Genomic DNA, 7,500 nt, shown 5'->3' with positions numbered 1-7,500 from the left:
TACACTGTTATTACAGGGAGCCTCTTACAATATGTGGCACTTGGTGAAGAATGGAATTTGATTTAGCAACCCTCATTTGCACCTCCTGCCGCGAGGTAGGTTCATCTGGGACTCTCGATAGGAAGAGGTCCAGCTTTGATTTAAAAACTCCTACATCTACTTTGTGCAGATTCCTCAGGCTCTTTGGGAGAATATTAAAAAGCTGTGGGCCCCTGAATCCCAAGCTGTTGCAGTAACTGGTCCTGAAGCGCGATGGCATTGCTGGGATCTTTGGCACTATGTAGTGTCGTCCCGTTCTGGCATTGGTGTAGCTTTCAATGCCAAAATTTGGCACAATTCCTTCCAGGATCTTCCAGATGTATATTACTGCATACCTCTCCTGCCTTCTCTCCAGGGAGTAGAGTCTTAGCTGTTTCAGCCTTTCCCAGTAGCTGAGCAGTTGCAAAGAGACAATCTTCTTTGTGAATCTCCTCTGGATTGCTTCAAGGTCTGCTGTTAATTTCAGACTGGTGGGTGACCACAGCTGTGAGCAGTAATCCAGGCGGCTGAGCACGAATGTCCTCCAGAGGATCATCATGGTTTCCTTATCTCTGGTTCTGAATGTTCTCAGGATCCATCCAGCCAATCGTCTGCACTCTGTTGCCATTCTGGTAATGTGCACTTGGAAAGAGGTATCATCACTCATGTCGATACCCAGGTCTCTCACTGATTTAGGCTCTGGGATTGAAATTCCCTGTGGACCAGTGTACTCTGTAAGTTTCATATTCAGTTTTGGACGTAGGTAGCGCAGGGCTTGGATTTTTTCAGCATTAAACTGCATATTATTATCCTCAGCCCATCTGAAAACTGAGTCCAATTCCTGCTGCAGGTGTGCAACATCACTGGAGTTCTGTATTTTCTGCGACACTTTTGTATCGTCTGCGTAGCTTGCAAGAGTGGCTATCCGGGCACTTGAAGGCATATCTGAGAGAGCGACTATAAAAAGCAATGGTCCCAAGACAGTGCCCACCGCTCATTATTTGTGTTTTCATAGAGGTGGCTAAGACGATCGCTTTGTAAGCACGTGCTTTCAGGCTTAGTTCTATTGCACAGCACCTTGGACAAGAGTCTTCTACAATAGCCCCAGACCGACTTCCAGTTTCCGTCTACCAAATCCTTTGATCGGCCCGAGGTTACAGTAGAAGACACTTGCCTAAGGTGGGCATGAACCCGGAACCATGTGGTTGAGAAGCAAACTTCTTACCGCACAGCCACCCTTGCGCCTAATGGTCATTACATATTCTTTTACTGTCGTAAATAATTTACTTCACTAAAAATATATGTGATGACTATTATTTATACTTTGTCTTATATAACAGTTTGTGTAAAAGACCAGCCTAACTGGGAAAATAAAACATGCGTTTACAATAGAAAATGGTAATGAACAATAACCTCAGACCTTGCTACAAAAATACGTGGAGTTCTTCACTAATTAAAAAAAAAAATGTCAGCCCGGTATATATTTGTTTTGCGCGGATTAATAATCCCTCATTAATAACTTTCTGTCTGTCTGTCTCTCTCTCTCTCTCTCTTTCTCTCTCTCTCTCTCTCTCTCTCTCTCTCTCTCTCTCTATATATATATATATATATATATATATATATATATATATATAAAAACACGCATATGTATATATATATATATATATATATATATATATATATATATCTGTAAAAATATGTGACACTTATTCAGTAGCCATGATAAAACTCCGAGTTTCGGGAGCCCACGCCAACATCTCTTCAGTTATCCGGCCAATTGAAAATTCCTGTCATTTTTCACAGGAATTTTCAATTGGCCAGATAAATGAAGAGATGTTGGCGTGGGCTCCCACCCTGGCATCCGAAACTCGGAGTTTTATCATGGCTACTGAATAAGTGTCACATATTTTTACAGATAAATTCCTCTATTTGCATAATATCGAGGTCTTTTTCTTTCTTTTGTTGTCCTTCCTGTCAAATACATATATATTTGGAGAGTGGTTACATGACTTTCTGAAAGATAGAAGAAAGATAGAAGTCAGACAGTAGTGGCTAATGGAGCCATACACACACACACACACACACACACACACACACACACACACACACACCTATACACATACAATAGCCCTCGTTTAACACGATATTCGGTTTGCACGACTTTAGCAAGGTTTTTGACAGGCGGTTGTCATTTTTTTTTCTTGTAATTTACAAATACAAATTCACTTCCTTGTCGCTTCTATTTTTCGGTTTTTCATTCTCCTCTCCATTTTACTTTCATTTCACTTCTTCCATAGTGAGGTAGATCCTACTCTAAACATTTAGACTAACAATTAAGATAGGGTGGGGGTTACAGTGTGTGAAATATTTTCGAATGGCCCTTGCTAGACATGCATCCCCCCTCACAAACCTCGGCGTCTGTATCCAACGAGCCGCTGAAGAGATATGCAATGTTCGGTTTGACGACACCGGATAGCAATAGGCCACCTTACGTCAGATATGGTGACCTTGGCTTCCGGGCTCTGCTCTCACTGGCCCTGCCAGCATTTCTACCATCAGTGACCTTGTGCTGTGTCCTAATCAGCAGTGTTCTCCTCAACTCAATTGAACCTACTGTGATCGGAAATGTGAAGCGACCGACGCGACATGGAGCCAGCTAGACTTCTGCTCTGTGGACGTCCATCCCTCTCTCCTCAAAAGAACAAATGGGACATCATCCAGGGCAGCATGATCTTGGACGGGCTGATACATTGACTTGGCCAGCGCCGTCTAGTATGTTTCTGCTCGGCCTCCCAACCCCCAAAGCGGTGCCTGGATCAATGCAGTGTCATCACTCTCGACTGTCACTCAGCTTCATAGCGACTGACTTCCCATCGGTGTTTCCCTGGGACTTGGCCTCCAGATCTGTGAGCCTCGCAAATGCCGTTGTGGATCCACTGTGGATTCTTTCGGCCATTATAGAGCTGGCCATCTTCCTTACCATGCGACTCTCAATGACTCCATAAAGCATGACCTAGATGCCACAGGCTTCCATTCCGAGCTCGAGCCAATGGGGCTAGACCGAGGGGATGGTAAAGGCCAGACAGCATGACAATCTTCCCGTTCCAAGGTTGTAGGCCGTCATCTAGGGTGTCACATGTTGTGACACCTTCTCCAGTGTCAACCTTGTGTATTCAGCTGCCAGCCCAAGCTTCACTGCTCGTAAGGTTGAGAACGGCAAACTGGCAACGTATCGGCCGCTCTCTAACAGATTTGTGGTCGAGCCTCTGGCAGTGGAGGCTTCAGGCGTTCTCGGTCCCCGGGTCACATCCCTGCTCACTGCTATCGGGACGGAGATGGTTATCCCCAAGTGCGAACCCCGTGAATCAGTGTAGCTGTTCCAGCGCATCTCCCTCACTATCCTCGGGGGCAAAGCCTTTTCCATTTTGTCCGCTGGGCCACGCGGCGGACTGACAAGCTTTTTGAGATTTACTTACTTATTAGTTCATCTATTCCTACCCTTAAATGCAGCTGATACAAAAATTCATTTGTCTGCGATTTTTAGACTGAATTTTTCCATGCCATTCTGAGTTTCATATATCAAGAAAGTCAATTTCTCTACAAGTGATAAACAATATATTAAATCAACTTGAAAATGGGAAGTAAATGGTTCAGCAGAAACTACGAAACTGTCTGATGTAATTGAAGCAACCGTTAGATCAATTGAAAGATACAAATAAAAAGTCAGGGCCAATATATCTCTGGATGTTTAAGAACTTTAAAACACACATCATACAAACGTAGTAACATTATTTAAACAATGGAAAAAGTTTTGATATTTTGGATAGAAGATAAAACAATATTATAACAGCGCGCGCGCGCGTGCTTACATGCAAACGAGCGCACTACTGTTGCGATGAGCTGAAGGCGTACGCAACACCATATTGGTAGAGTGTAAAATATTTATTGGAATTCCAAAGATAACTGTTCCAGCACCAACAGTCACGACAATCATTTAATTCTCAGAATTGAGCTGAGATAGCTTCGGAAACATTAATGATTCATGAATTGAGCAAGATCAACAGCAACAATTAGTATTTATTATAACCACACTGAAGGCGGCGAGCTGGTAGAAGCGTTAGCACACCGGGCGAAATGCTTAGCGGTATTTCGTCTGCCGCTACGTTCTGAGTTCAAATTCCACCGAGGTCGACTTTGCCTTTCGTCCTTTCGGCGTCGATTAAATAAGTACTAGTTACGCACTGGGTCGATATAATCGACTTAATCCGTTTGTCTGTCCTTGTTTGTCCCCTCTGTATGTAGCCCCGTCTGGGCAGTAAAGAAATAAGAATCGTTACTACATCGGACAAATTGCTTTTCTTTCATACTTTACATTGTGAGTTCAAATGTCGCCGAAGTTGGCCGTGCTTTCATACTTTCAGGGTCAATGAAATAAATACCAGTTGAGTACTGGTGTTGAGGTAATTGACTGCCCCCACTCCCAAAAAATTTCAGTTTGTGTGCCTATCGCAGAATGGGTTTTAACAGCCCTAAAAATATGAGAGCGAGCTGACTTGCGTAGAATTTGACTCAAAACGCAAAGGGGCGTAGCTAAATGCCGCAAATATCACTAAATTCCATACTACTGCACTGATAATATCATGAATTAAACGTTACTAAAGAATGAAAACATGGTAAACTCTCTCTATGTCTCAATAACTGTTCAAAATTCTATTGGCTCTATACATGGGCATTCGTATACAGAAGTCACTTTGTTATGAGCGCGGCGAATACACTGCGTCCGAATAAATACATTAGATCGCAGTTCTGAGCTAATGTATGTTAATGTATGTGTGTGTTCTTGCATAAATACATAAACACATACAAACAGATCAGGGATTTCCAGAGTGGTCGAAATCGACCCCTGAGGGTCGATGGGGTTATTCAAGGAGTCGATAAATGCACGTTTACTTATTATTATTATTTACTTATTTTCTTGTACAAGCCTGGTGGGGTCGATGAGGGGTCAAGGATTCCATGAAGGAGTCGATGGTCAAAAATATTTGGGGGCCCCCGAAATAGATAGATAGATACATACATACATACATCCACATACAAAAATATAAATATATATGCGTATAAATATATAAATAATACATATATATGTATGTATGTATGTATGTATGTATGTGTGGACAGACAGATGGACGGACAGAGGGACGTATTTGTACATGTATTTATGCATGGATTCTTGCATGTATATATATATATATATGTGTGTGTGTGTGTGTGTGTGTGCATACATATATCTAAATGTATATGCGTAAATATATATAAATACATATATATATACACATATATATACATGCATATACATACATACATGCATACATACATATGTATGTGTATATACATACATGTGTATGTATGTGTATGTATGCATGTATCTATATGTATGTGTAGATGTATGTATCTATATATGTATATATTCATGTATGCATGTATATATATGTATGTAGGTATATATGTATGTTCAGGATGTGCCTCAGCCATCTCTGCTGAGAGCGTTCGACGGCCATACATGCACGGTACACAGCGACTTTTGTTCGCCATGTGGTGCCATGTTGAGGCCAGACACAAAACTCAAGAGCCTTGAAGGAATCGGTTGCTGTCTGAATTCTTAAAGATATTTCATTATCCAAGGAGCAAGAACGGCTGAGAGTGCTACCAAGGTAGACAAACTTGTCTAACACTTTCAATACTTTTCCTTCGATTACTCTGTGGAAAGTAGTTTTCTGTTCATCGAGACTGATCTGAATAAGTGCCTAGAATGGCAAATCATCCATCTCTCAAGTGCAAACGCAGAGTCTTCAAACGGTAATTTATAGGGAAAAGAAGCTTTACCAACTTCTTGGGGATAGCAGATCGAACTTCAAAATCAACGCCAACCTCCCTGTGCCCCTTCTTCGGTTTCGCTTTCTTCCGACCTTCTTAAGCTGACCATCACCTTCCAAACGAATCTCTGAAAGAGCGGCTATATCTGTTATATCGGTTCAGTTCACGAGCAACAAGTGCAGTACGTCTTCAAGCCTAGATTCACTTTTATTATCTCACAGGATATGTACAATCTAACGTGAGATATTCATATTCCATCCAGATTTTGTAAATACTGTTTCTTTTCTTTTGCGGTCGCACTAAACTGACCAGATACAGAGAAATAAAAACAATTTTTAGTTCACCTTTTCTAGAATCTCCTTGGTCTCTTCCCAAATGGAGCTGCTCAGACACCCAGGTAGCAACCGAATCTGAGCATTGTCTTGGGTGATAAGGAGACGACTAACACGAGCTGCTTACGTGTAGATCGCTAACTACGTGCTTCCAAAACCTCAGGTCTGCATGTTTCCTCTTCACCGCTGGACTTTCGAATAAAAAAAAATGTAAAGTTAGAAAAGTGTAAAATTAAAAATTAAAGCAAAAATGCCCATGCAAAATGTCAGCAATTCCTATACAAGATTTTACTATCAATAATGTTTGCACAACATCTTATAGCCCTTCTCTCTCTACTGACATGATCCAGAGAAGAGCCGAAGCAAGATATCAAATACTAATGTGGATGTAAGGTTAGGAGTGTAAGAGCGCCATGATCTCAAGCGCAGACGAAATATTTCCAAAATCTCCAATGTCATTCCGTGCATATCTGGTTTTATATCAAAGTCACTTTCTAGAGACATGCTTTAACAAAATTTGAGTGCCTCACTCCGAATGGTTCCGGCACGAGAACTTTTTTCCCACGAGAGTTCCGGACCCCAATAACATACTCATTTGCATACAGCCAATCAGAGCTCGCCTTCACCGTGTCAAGTTAACAAATGTTGGCATTCAAAATGGCGACTTCCGATTTACAGATGCTTACATTTTTTTATATTTTCCGTGAATTTTTCACGGGTCCAGCTAGTTATAATAAATAGATCTATGATTTACTAATAATAAGTGAAATTTTTTAGTACTCACACATTTTCGTGACTATTTTTTTTCCTTTTTTTTTATCTTTTTTTTTGTGTCTTTTTTTATCTTTTTTTATCTTTTTTTTTTATTTTTTATTTTTTGGATCTTTCTTGTTTGGTTGCCAGCGTCAATTTTCTGTTCGAATTTTATAGGCTAATTAATGAAGTGAAAATAATTGTCGCTATAAATCAAGAGTTATTAGTAATTGAAGTTTGAAAATTTTGGTAACTTTAGTCAATCGTAAGCCACAGACACATTCAGATTTTTCTCTTTTAAATTAACATAAACGTTTATTTATACAAAAGAAATTTACTGCAGAATTTTCGTGCTAAAAATACCAGCTAAATAAGATTTATTTACATGAAAGAAAATTACCGGAGACAACACGTATTGTCTACAAATATTGACGACATGTGCTAGACGGAGAAGTTGCTGACTAGAAAAGAAGGGATAAAGTGGCTCTGCTCTGATTGGCTGTATGCAAATGAGTTCATTACT

The 7,500-nt window shown here is 40.6% G+C and overlaps 1 protein-coding gene across 2 annotated transcripts in view; it reads left to right on the top strand.

Moving 5' to 3' along the window:
- LOC106870924 (heparan sulfate glucosamine 3-O-sulfotransferase 1) overlaps window positions 1–7,500 on the top strand; it is a 28,993-nt gene that overhangs the window by 5,536 nt on the left and 15,957 nt on the right. The gene's annotated exons all lie outside the window — the stretch shown is intronic.

The sequence above is a fragment of the Octopus bimaculoides genome, chromosome 3 (genome assembly GCF_046866305.1).
Source record: "Octopus bimaculoides isolate indiv1 chromosome 3, ASM4686630v1, whole genome shotgun sequence".
Taxonomy (NCBI): Eukaryota; Metazoa; Mollusca; class Cephalopoda; order Octopoda; family Octopodidae; genus Octopus; species Octopus bimaculoides.
This window is presented reverse-complemented; position numbering and strand designations above follow the sequence as displayed.